Genomic DNA, 12,752 nt, shown 5'->3' on the forward strand with positions numbered 1-12,752 from the left:
ATTCCCCCATCATTAGTATCAAACATCCAGATTAATGTATTCCACATTTTAACTTGCAAACCACTGAACATTATAGTGATAACTTTACTTTTTTGAGAAATTGTTTAAAATTTATCTTATGACTAACTGCATTGTTATTCATATCCTAACAATCTTGTACTAAATGACACTTGGACACATTAAATACTTATTGACACTTGAACACATTAAATAGTTATGCCATGCTGACATGTAAGCAAAGAGGTGATGTCCCTTGATTGCCTCCTAGAAAGCGTTTCTGTGATATGTACATGAGCCTCCTTCAAAAATGCCACTTTATGGAAGGGGAGGAGCCAATGTCGCAACGATACATTGTGTGGATTCGGCTGTCCAAATCTGCCAATGACACTTTTGCTCCTGGACGGTCCGGCAGAACCTAATCCGTCCCGAAGAGACGGTGACTGGGAAGACAAGACCTTGCTGGTCGCAGGGACATCACAAAGTCCCTGATTGACCCAAGGGGAGTGCTTCCAACCGGTGGCAAACAGGCAGCCCCCCCCCCCAGCTGATATAGTTGGAGATATAGTCTCCAAGAAGAGAGAATGAAAGTGTTTCTACCTGGTGAGGGTTTTTTTTTTCTTTTCTTTTAGTAGATTGCCCTAAAAAACTCTTTTCTTAAGCTTAATTAGTCCATTAAGCAAGAACTTAATCCCCATTGGACTGCCTTAGAAAGTTTTTTGCTCTTGCTTGTAATATTTTGTGGATTGAGTGATTGCAACACTCCCGTTTTTTCCGCTTGAGGTAAAGGGATCTCTTTTTTCCCTATTCTCCTTTACTACTTTAACTAATTTCTTCTTCTACCTGTTGCAATATTATATTGGAGATACTTAAGGAAAGAGGTTTTAAAAGAATCGAATCTGCCACCTAGAAGCCCAAATCGGAATCTTTTTTCCTTTGCTGCTTTAACAATGTTTTCTTTGTTCACTCTTATCTGACTATACTGCCTGTGACTGCGCAACAAAAGGGTTTGGAACGTCTTTTTAAAACCTGATAAAGACTCAAGGTCACAAATAGTGGTGTGTGGAAAATATTTTGATAAGAATTGGAAAAGGAGAGAAAAACTTTAGAACTCTTCTTCTTTGAAAACCATAAAAGAACATTCATATATATATATATATTTCTTCAAAATCTGTGACAGGCTAGAGTGGCAGATTGTACCAAATTCCCCTTCTTGCTCTTTCTCTATATTATTCCTTATTCTAAAAAATGGAGCAATACTCAGATGAAGAAAACTTGTTAATTCAAAACATTTTGGCTGGACTTCAAAACATCTCAGAAGGATTTGAGAGATTCTACAAGAAATGGGATATACTATGGGATATTACAAAAAAAGATGATGGGGTTATAGCCCCCGAAATTAAGGAAGTGAATGGAAATACAGAAAACAAAGATAAGAACTTAGATGAACTTATAAATGGAGTAAACATGAGTGAAAGTGGAAAGAAGGGAAGCTGGAAAAGTGACTTTGATAATTTGGTGCTCCACCCCAAACTTCAAGATGTAGGAGAAAAAGAAAGAGCGAAAAAGATGGAGGTAATAAGACAAATATATTTAGAAACAAACCTGACAACTAATGTTAAGCTTACATTAATAACAACTCAAGGGCAACAAAACTACATGAGAGATCGTTTAAACTTCAATGTGTGGAGAGAAGTCTCAAACCCTGGAAAGGTTATGGATATAGAATTGACACAACAACTGGCGAGAGATGAAAGACTATTTTGTTACTGGAAAGATACTGCTTAATAATGACAATTGATGGAAAAAAGCTAGTTAATTTTTGATGATTATTAAGTAGAGATTATAATACCTTGTAGACTGTTTTAAATTACCACTGAATGTTTATCCATTAACATAAATTTACTATGACACTAATAGAGAAATAATAACCCTAGTTAGGATAAATAACCAGACCATAGAAATGCTAATATACATTCTGGGTGATTGTCAAGTAGATATGTTAATATTTCTTTGATTGTCTTAGATGTCTAATGTTTATTTCCTAGCATGTAATTAATTTGGGATTGAGGGAAAAGTCCTATAAATCTTATTAATAAATTATTGTTTAAAGACGGTTATAAAGTTATAATATTGTGTGGGCATGGAGAGGAGAGATGAAATAATTAATAAATAACCTTTAGTTAACTATAATAATAACAATGAAATGTTAATGGACAATATTTAATGATACATACAGGTGTGTTACGGGGGGGGGGGAATGCTCAGATATCTTAACTTAACCGAATTAATTTTAGAACATGTCATAAAAGTGTAATGGTATTGGAGATCTATTGAAATTGAAATGAACGCTAGTAGGTGGTTGTGTCTTCTAATATAAATGATTCTATATAAAAAATACGTTTAAACAATGGTAACCAAATGAGAATTATCGTACAGGGGTAGTAAAATATATAACTTTTCTTTCTTGATTTAAAATGTACAACATGATTTGAATGAAATATATGTAAGGACTGTGGAAGAAACGCACGGAATATATTTGTAACCAAACGATACGCTTTCAACAAGATGTAACGAAAGATGCTTTTTTTTTCTGTTTAACTAAAACAATAAAAAAATTTCTCAAAAAAAAATGCCACTTCATGTTAAGACAAACTAAAGGAATTGACTTTTATTACTTATTTTATTTTACTTTCCTTCTATTTTCCCCACAGCAACAATTGTCTGAAGTGGGTTGCCCAAGTCAGGATTAGAACTCACAATCTCCTGTTTTTTACCCTGGTCCCTTAACAACTGGCCTAAATTAGTCCATTCAGTTCATTTTGGCATGTTATTCAGGGCAAGTTTGAAGAACAGATTAGGTAACAAATATGGCATAAACAAAACATTTCTGTTCTGGTTATAGATATCTCATATTGGAGTTGCAGAGATTGTAGAGACTTTTATTCTCTGATTGAGAAAGAGATTAAACTCAATAATCTGCCTCTTAGAATCAGACAGAATATTCAGAAAAGCTATGCAACCCAATGACATTTTGATTGGGCACTCATAAAGGAGCATATGATCGTCATTGCCTTACCTGACCCAAAATTTAAAAATAACATTTAAATTTCATTTTCACAATTTGTCAGGGTAAGCTTGAAGATATAATATAATAAAGCCAGAACAAAAACTCCATGTGCCAAGCTTTAGTAATCCAGTAATAGTTAGGGCTCAAAAGAATAATTTGTCTGTATATATGACAAATTTCCACACCTTTTAGAGAACATTTTTCTGTTCCCTATGAAAAAAAATGCAATATAGTGTTGTGTTTTTCTGGGATTATTTACTATATAACTAATTTGATTCTAATTAGGTCACCTGTCATCTGTTCACTATCATTTCTTGCTCTAGTATAGGGATGGCTAACCTTTTTTGGATCACGCGCCAAAAGCGGGGGAGGGTGCAGTGGGGTTGTGTGTGGGTGTGCCCACCCCTATAATGCTATGCACGCAACCCCAGCATGCATGTGTGCGTGACCAGCGCTCCCCCCTGTTTTTGGCGTGCTTTTTTCACCCTCCCCAGGCTCCAGAGGCTTTCTAGGACCCTGGGGAGGGTGAAAACAGCCTCCCCTGCCCCTCACAGAGGCCTTTTGGAGGCTTCAGGAGCTTCCCTGAAGGCTCTGGAGCGCAAAAAAAAATGGCCCTATGGGCAAACAAGCAGTTTGGGAATGGACTTCCGGTTTGCTGGTATGGCCATTTTTCACCCTCCGGAGCCTTCAGGGAAGCCTCTTATGAGCAAAAAAATGGACTTAAAAGAAGGCAGAAGTCAGCTGACCAGCATATGTATGCACCCTGGAGCTGACAGGGCAATGCCTCACGTGCCCTAACAAATGGCCCTGCGTGCCACCTGTGGCACGTGTGCCATAGGTTCGCCATTACGGCTCTAGTATAAACTTTTCCATCATAGTCCTTTTGTAGACTTAATTTTCTAAGCTACTCCAAAGACCACCTCTAACTGTGGCAAACCTTGTTGGAAATAGAGAACCATTATTCTCTTGTGTTAGTTGATTTCTCAACATACTAGTAATGAAGTTCCTGTGTGACTTTGTTGAAGCAGTAATAGAAGAAAGTAGAAGAATCAAAAGAAAGTGGCAATCAATATTGGGTTCCTCCAACCAAATGTATCATTCCAGCAAGATGACAGGACTAGGAGCACAACAATGGGAAATATTCATGTTAGGTAAGCTCCCCGTTAGGAGAACGAGTGTGTGCAGAGAAGCGTAGTGAGAGTGGTGTAGAAGAAACAGATAAACCAGCATACGGAGACACTGAATTGTAAAACAGATAGTATTTTACTTCTGTGAACAATAGAGGTATGCAGAGTCCAATTCATACACGGTTAAGACAGTTAGTCATCAACGTTCTCAGTTAAGGGGTGATCCATCAAACACAGTCCAGTATCATATAATCAGTTCAGCACACAAAGTCACTGACAGTAGCAAAACTCAAAGTAATTCATGCTGAGCAATACACAACAAATCTACAAGCTGTATCCAACTATCAGCATCTAACAAACAGAGAGCTAACAGTCATTCTGGCTCCATCTTATGGCCGCTTGAGGTAACAGCAACCAATCACATTTACAGCAGTACTTAAAGATACAGTACTACTATCATGGGTTATATATTGCTAACCCAACTGTTAGCTTACATTCCTAACAGTGTAGACGGGTGGGCTGCTATGGGTTCGCCCAGGTTCAGGAGAACACGTAGCTAATGTTATGGCTGGTTCAGACAACCTCCAAATCCTACCCCTCGTGGCCCCATCCCTCCCCTCCCAGGAGTTTCCACGCAGCCTGTTTTGGATGCGAGGTAAGTACATGGAGGCTCGGGAAGGAGGGAAAACAGGCCTCCTGGAAGTTCCAGATGGCCCGAAACAGGCCTGTTTCCTGCCTCCAGAGGGCCTCCGGAGCCCAGGGGAGAACATTTTTGCCCTCCCAGAGGCTCAAGGAAAGCTTCCAGAGCCTGGGGATGGTGAACCCCCTGCTGTGGTGCAGGAGGCCGACTAGGCCATGCCCACCATGGCCACACCCACCCAGCAACCGGGCAGAGAGCCCGTTGCTGAAATTTTTGATGCCCACCCCTGAGTACAGATTTGAGAGAAGCTCAGAGTCTAAGCCTGGAGATGCTTTCATCTGTCAGGAAGGAATCATTTTAGGGCCTAGGCTAGTATTGATGAGATGCAGATAACAGACAAGACTCTACTTTTTAGGGCTGAGAGGGAATGAGTGGCCAGCTGACTTTGGGTCTAAGGTGAAACTAGAACTCATAATCTCCATGTTTTTAGTCCAGGGTCTTAATAACTATACCAAACTGGCTCTGGCTCTCAAATCCTATTCAACCATTTTTACTCCTTTTTTTAATCAACAGACCATATAACTTTTAATTAGCATTTGTATAGTTTAATAATTCTCTTCCCATTTCTCCACCTTTAATAAACATTCTACTAATGTACAAAGATTTATCTACTTCCTTTAGTTTTTCACCATTTATATGTAACTTGAAATTGTTCATTCCATTTTCCCTGTCAAATCCTTGGTCTTTAATACATTAATATTCAGATCCATATTCCTCATTTAATTATATAGTCCTTCTAACATTGCATGAATATATTGCATATTTGTGAAAGTAAAAGGAAGGATATGGATTAAGTAGCCTGATTATGATTTATTAAATGTGCACATTTTCCAACTCTTAACAACTCTAAACTGGTGGGTTAAGTTTGTAAAATAGAGTTGATATATATTACATGCAGGGGAATGAAGGTGTAGCTTTTTTTCAGATTGTTAAAGGAAGATGATAATGTGGAATTGAAATCTGTGTTATAAATGTTAGGTTATCATCATTTAGCCATTGACTATCCACTGCAGGATGAAGGCCTCTTCTGCATGTTTCCAACGAATATGGTCCTGAGCTCCCCTTTGCCAACAATATTTGCTGATGTCATCGATCCATTGTGTTTTAGGTCTCTTTCGTGGATGCTTTTTTTATCAAGTGGGATCCATTCTTTGATTTCCTTGGTCCACCTGCCACAAGTTGTTCTTGCTATGTGACCAGCCCATTTCTGTGTCAATTCTTTTATACTTTTGATGATATTGTATACTTTTGTTTGTTCTCTAATCCATGTGCAGGTCTTTCTACCTTGTCTTGTAATGCCAAGCATGTATCTTTCCATGGCTCTTTTCACTATTTGTAGCTTTTGTATCCCTCCTAAAAAAATGGATGAAAAGGAAGTCGTAAGTGCTATGAAAATGCTGAAAATGGTAAGGGTGAAACTGTAGATGGTGTCAGAAGAAAAACAATAAAATAGGGAAGCGATTTGCTCATGATGTGGCTCTGTCACTTGCATAACATGAGTGGTTCCTTTGCATCTGATTTTGACAACCAGAAGAATGTTGTTATTGATCTCTTCCATTAAATGGAAAGGTAACAGGAAAGAATGCAACAACTACAAAGGGATTCCATCTTCTCATCCTAACAATTGCTACAATTTATTGGTTTTCTTTTGGTATAGAGTTATTCTCAGTGAGAAGAATAAAGTCATGAGCTTGGAATTGAAGACCTCTACAGAAACAGGACACTTAACAAATGCTCAAGCATTCCATGTCAATCTGCCAGGACATCTTCCATCCATTGGCTCTTCACATAAACCCCCCCCCCAAGTGTTTAAATTCTATTTTTAACCTTTTCCAACATTTGTGTTTTCAATTAAAGTGTTGGTTTTTAACCTCACACTGGTTAATCACAAATCCTGTTAAAATATTCAGGAACACATCTGTGACCTTAAGATGTGCTTTTTAAGTTGGTTTATTGTCACAAATTGCTACTTCCTCTTTCCTTCCATGTGACAAAACTGGATGTCACTTAAGCAGAAATTATTCAAGTTTCAATTATCAAGAGAAGTTGCATTGTGCTGTACTTTAAGCTGCTTTGGAGAGCCTGGATGTAGCTGGTTCTTCGTATTTAAATTATGTGTATGTTAGTTTATTCTAAAACAAATAATTTAGAAAAACTTGCTTTGGAACAGCATTCAGTGGTGTCCTTGATGTTCTCTGGACTTGCAGAAGTTTTCTTACCTGATTAGTAACCTCATCAGTGCTCTAGTACATAATCAAGCGTTGAAGTGTTGCGAACAAACAACCAAGCTCAGAAAAAAACAAGGACTGCAGTTCAACCATGAGCTACATATATATTCTCTTTTATTGGAACAGGATACAATTACGATAAATGAGGAAATATTATCAAATGCTATTGGTAGAAAAAATAGTGGTAAAATCAATTTTCTCTTCGGCAACATCCCTATGAATGCTGGTCTGCTTCACATATTATGTGAAGCCTGGCTTGATAACTAAACCCAATCATCCAGGTGCAACTAAGACCATAAAACGTTGGTTGGTAAACCATAGTAGCTTGAGTTCTCATTGTTTCCCATTATCAACTTGCAATACCATAGTTCTATGGGAAATATATATTTTGCAGGCAGAAGTCCCAGATTCAATCTTAGCTATCTCAAGGATTTGGTACATGTCTTGTACTGAATCACTGCCATAGAACCTGGTGCCAGACACCAGGTTCTAGTTCTGTCTTAGGTACAGAGCCAGCTGGGTGCCCTTGGGTCACTCACTCACTCTCAGCCCTTAGAAGGAAGCAATGGCAAAGTGATTCTGAAATCTTGTCAGGAAAATTGCAGGGAATTGACCACATAGTTGCCAGGAATCACTCAAAGGCTATGTCTTTTCACCTAAAAGTGGAGATCTGAAGAGCCTCTAGGTACTAAGGTGCTCTCTTGAAATATTTAGGACTGCAACCTTAATACTATTGTTTTGGATAGCTACCTGGATTATAAATATATAGGAAATCTTGGCGTCAATATGATACGTAAATAATAAATAAATCTTGGTATGGCCAGAAAGACAATATTTAGAACACACACACACACACACACAGACACACACACACACACCTTAATAGACAGCAAAATATTTTGCTTGGTATCCATTTTTAAATGAAACTATTAACTAGATTAGAAAATGGGTACTTTGGGTTTTTTTTATATTCCAGATTTTATGATATAATTCTGAGTTAAAATATGCTGTATATACATATTTAAAAGTATTTGTAATAGGGAATGTAATAGTCAAAATATTTACATTAGCAAAGGGTACATGAGAAAGTGAAAGTGAGCTTTCTCATTTTAAATAGGCAAAAAGATATTGTAATGTGCAGACAAAATCTTATGTCATCATTGATTTTTCAGTTTCCTCCATTTTGCTGGTCATTTTTCATATCTGGTGACATTATAAATGTGTCTAGTCTTTCAATCCCAGATCCAGACTTTTGATTTTTCCCCCCCCTACATTTATCCACTGAAATCCCGCACTGCTGGCCTTCTATATATTGACATTTCACACTATATGAATCCTGCTGAATTTTTAAAACAATCTCAAAGGACATTCTGACACATACTGTCAGCTCTAGTATAGTTGAAAAGGATTTTCATAGTTTGTGCTTGACAGAACATGCTTCATTCAAAATTATGCCACAGAAGGCAAACACTGATTAGATTTTTATTCTTTTATTTCTCTATCGAGAGTTAAAAACAGCATGGCTTTAACATCAGAAGGCTACTGGTAAAATAAAGACAAACCACTCTGCTTGTAGCTTTTTCTTAGCTTGCATCTAAAAAGAAAAAGGTTGTTTCATATGAAGGGAATGTGGGTAATTTTGTCTGGTCACCAGACCACATTTTTTTATTTAATTTTTTTCATTTGCCTTTTGAAGGTCATGATGATGATGGGGTGTTGTTAATGAAAAGGACTTGGCTTTGGATTACCAGGCTGCATGTTCCAAATAGGCATTGTAAGTTTATCAAAAGCTTAACATGCCTATGGGATTTCTTAATTCTTCTTCTTCTTCTTCATCATCATCATCATCATCATCATCATCATGATGTTCATCATCTGTATGTTCCCTGCAGTGGTGGGTTCCGGATTCTTTTACTGCCGGTTCGCTCAGGGATGTGCTTTGGACGTGTGCACTACATGCGCATGCACAGTAGTGAAAAAATCACTTCTGCGCATGTGCAGAAGCAAAAAACACAATGGTGCCGCCTATGCGCCGCCGATAGAACTAGTTTGGAGGCGTGGGCAGCCGAGTTACTACCTATTCAACCGAACCGGCATGAACCCACCTCTAGTTCCCTGCAGACTGAGAGTAGCATATGTGGCTTGTTCAGGGTTAATGCAGCATAGGGGGCAACCTTTCGTTGGTGTAAAACTGATTAGGATGATGGGGATAAGATCTAGGTCAGGGCAGCATATTAGATCTGAAGGATGCTTTTGAACAGGGGCATCAAACTCGCATTGTCACAGTGGTGTCATGTGACGTATTGGGACTTAGCAATAGCAATAGCAGTTAGACTTATATACCGCTTCATAGGCCTTTCAGGCCTCTCTAAGCGGTTTACAGAGTCAGCATATTGCCCCCCCTCACAATCTGGGTCCTCATTTTACCCACCTCGGAAGGATGGAAGGCTGAGTCAACCCTGAGCCAGTGAGATTTGAACTGCTGAACTGCTGAACTAGCAGTCAGCTGAAGTGGCCTGCAGTACTGCACTCTACCCACTGCGCCACCTCGGCTCTTTCCCCCTGTTTTGCTAAACTGGGCATGGTCATGGCCAGCACGTGATGCATCCAGTCCGCAAGCTGAGAGTTTGACAGCCCTGCTTTAGAATATGCAGAGATACTGTCAAGGTTGACTCACAAGGTGCTTCTTCCCGCTTGACAAGCTAAGAGAGAGGGGCATGGGTATGATTGGAATGTGTGGGAAAGTGGGAGGGGAGAAAATGAATTTACATGAGGGTTTGCAGCCTGAGAAAATCTCATAAGGTCAGGGACTGAAGCCTTTTGAAAGATGTGTAGACTGTTTTCCCAAAATAAAATGCTTAACCTAGGTTGGTGGACAGTGGGTGGCCCAGAGTAGGGAAAAGGTGTTGTTGTTTTTACTATGCTGCCCTTCATGCCAAAACCTGAGAACTGGCTTTGCTTCTTCTGTGCCTGTATGGATCTATCAGTAAAGTTTTACTCATGGTAACAAACAAAAAAATGTCCCAGGAGTTTCTTTTGCTGTACTTGCTAATGGGACGGTTGACAGATACAAAGGGATGTCCTTTTGCAATTCCTTACAGAGGACAGTCGTGTGATCTTAAGAAAAGTTGCAGCTGCTTTAAAGAGTCATAGAAGCACCTGTTTACCTTTCAGTCCCAAGAACTTTACAATCCTTGTGTGGATGGATTGATGCTTTTACTCATAAGTAAGGCCAGGTGTTCCTAAACTATTTTAGAGTTTAGAGTTTAGAGTTTTATTTCATTTGTATGCTGCCCTTTTCCCTAAGGGGACTCAGGGCGGCTCACAACTCAAAAAGGGAAGGGGGGATACAAACAGTTTAACAAGAACACAAAACTATACATAGTTAAAAGCACAACAATCATACCATTCGAGATAGGGGCAGCGAATCTTTAGCCCCAGGCCTGTCGGAACAGCCAGGTTTTAAGGGCTATGCGGAAGGCCTGGGGGGTGGTGAGGGTACGAATCTCCACGGGGAGTTCGTTCCAGAGGGTCGGAGCAGCTACAGAGAAGAATTTTGCTGGTTTTGTGACATCTCCTTATATGAAAGACAGCCTAATGGCTCAAGGGCTGCAGAACACTCTGCTTGGCATATGGAGGCCACACTCTGGTAGGACCAGGACCCTTTAGGAAGTTTTCCTGGGTTTTTAAATGAAGGAAGGAAGAGGCTGCAGATGTTGGCAGGATCACATTGCTGTGAGTTTTTCATTACCTGTGCTGCCCTGCTGGCAAGGCTGTTGCATGAGTAATTGTTTAACAAGACATCTTTTCAGAGCATACAAAAAAAATATCTATCTTTTTTTAACCTTCTTCTGGCAATGGAAACACTAATTCACACCCTGGAACAGGCAATCTGCTGCAAAGTCTGCCTTTCATTTATTTGTCCAATCACTAGAAAAATACAGCAACCGAAATCAATTTCACTCAATTGTTCCTCTTCAGAGTTTCAGGACCAATCCAATCTTGGCCTGTGTAATTCACAGGAATACGTACCAATATGAAATTTGGGCTCCAGTTAAAAAGAGGCAATCGCTCGGTGATAGAGCACAATTCAGACATGTAAACTTCACCCCAGGTCTCAACTGGGGCATCTGGGACTGACCCGCTCCACTTGGGCTGACAGAAAAGGCATGTCACGGACCCTTTCAGCCAAGGAATTCCAGCTGGCAGGGTTTAGGAAGACAGCCTTTTTTTGCTGTGGCTTCTCCCCTTTGGAACATCTTACCCCCAAAGTGAGATCTACTCCCTTCCATCTTACCTTCCACAAAGACCTGAAGACCTGGCTCTGCCAGCTAGCTTGGGGCCCCAGTGGGAGAGTGTCACACTAGAGGCTGTTGATGGATCCCGCTCTCTCGCTCCTCGTCTTCCAACTGTAATCTTTTCCTGATTATAATGCCATTTTCTTATTTTTAGAAATAGTTATGTGTTATGCTTTTATAGCTTTCAATGTTGTAAGCTGCCCAGAGTCGCCCCAAGGCAAGATGGGCAGCAAACAAATTTAACAAATAAATCTCAAGATAGAGCTGGAAACATCTCTATTTGAAATAGCAGAGAGCCTTAATAGTCATCAGTATCTCCCAGGCTTCAGGCAGATTCATGTCTGGCTGGTTGGCTGCTGCTTGGAAATTCACTGGGTGACTTGAGGTCACTTGCCCTGTCTCAAGCCAGCCTGCCTCAGAGAGTTGCTACTGAGATAAAATGAAAAGAGTTTCTTCAACTATTCTATCAGAATAGAAGATTAAACAAACATGCAGCAAGTTGTAAAGAAAAAAAAAATCTTACCTGAGGCCTCGGGAGCCCTCAGATACACAGCATCAATACTGATGCAAAAGATGATCCTTTCAGTACTCTTACTGTACCATTTTTGCCTTTGGGAAAAAGCCTGCTAGTCAAATATTAGCCCCCTACAAGAGGACAAGACTGTTGATATTACTGTCAGAGGCTCTTAGGCCTTCCAAAACTAACAAAGTTCATCCAGCCAAAAATTTGTTTTCTGTCCATGAGCTAAATACCAGCAGTCTGCTCCATCTAAGGCAAGAAACATGAAATGCAACCCAATTAAATCCTGAGTATTCTGGTGGACACCTTTTCCTTGACAGATCCATAATGTGACATTTTTAAAAACCCAGTGCTCCATTTTTCTCCTGGATTCTGTCCAACCCTAAGAGCAAGACGCTGTCCAGGAACCAGTCCGGAAAGCTTCACTTGCTGATTGAAAGAGCTGAGCAAGTTGTAGCAGCAGACAGGCTCTAACAATTGTCCAAAACTAATTCAAAAGTCAAGCTTGAGGAGATCAACAAGAAGAATAAATTGCCAGCCAGCAGCGACATGTCATTTTTATATAACCGCTGAAATTTCATATCTGTCCCAGCAGTTCCATTAGTCCCTCCAGAAGCAACATTTGAGAAATGAGATTTATCCTGGAATGAAATCTTCCTTCCAAGAAAGTCAATTAATTGGTCTTTGGCTTTGGTCCTTGCCTTTTCCACAAGACTTACAAATGCCTTTACTCCACAGAGATTCTCTGAGGTTTTGTTTACAGTTTCAAGTCTATCCTGTTCTCAGATTGTGGTGAATGGCTAGCACTCATT

At 39.6% G+C, this 12,752-nt stretch overlaps 1 long non-coding RNA gene across 1 annotated transcript; it reads right to left on the reverse strand.

Moving 5' to 3' along the window:
* Window positions 1-5,402: 5,402 nt before the first annotated feature.
* LOC116507296 lies at window positions 5,403-12,020 on the reverse strand. The gene is made up of 2 exons (XR_004255182.1): window positions 11,944-12,020; window positions 5,403-6,247 (listed from the first exon to the last, which is right to left on the reverse strand). It is a non-coding gene; the product is annotated as an uncharacterized LOC116507296 (long non-coding RNA).
* Between the last annotated feature and the right edge of the window lie 732 nt (window positions 12,021-12,752).

This window comes from Thamnophis elegans, chromosome 4, assembly GCF_009769535.1.
Source record: "Thamnophis elegans isolate rThaEle1 chromosome 4, rThaEle1.pri, whole genome shotgun sequence".
NCBI lineage: Eukaryota > Metazoa > Chordata > Lepidosauria > Squamata > Colubridae > Thamnophis > Thamnophis elegans.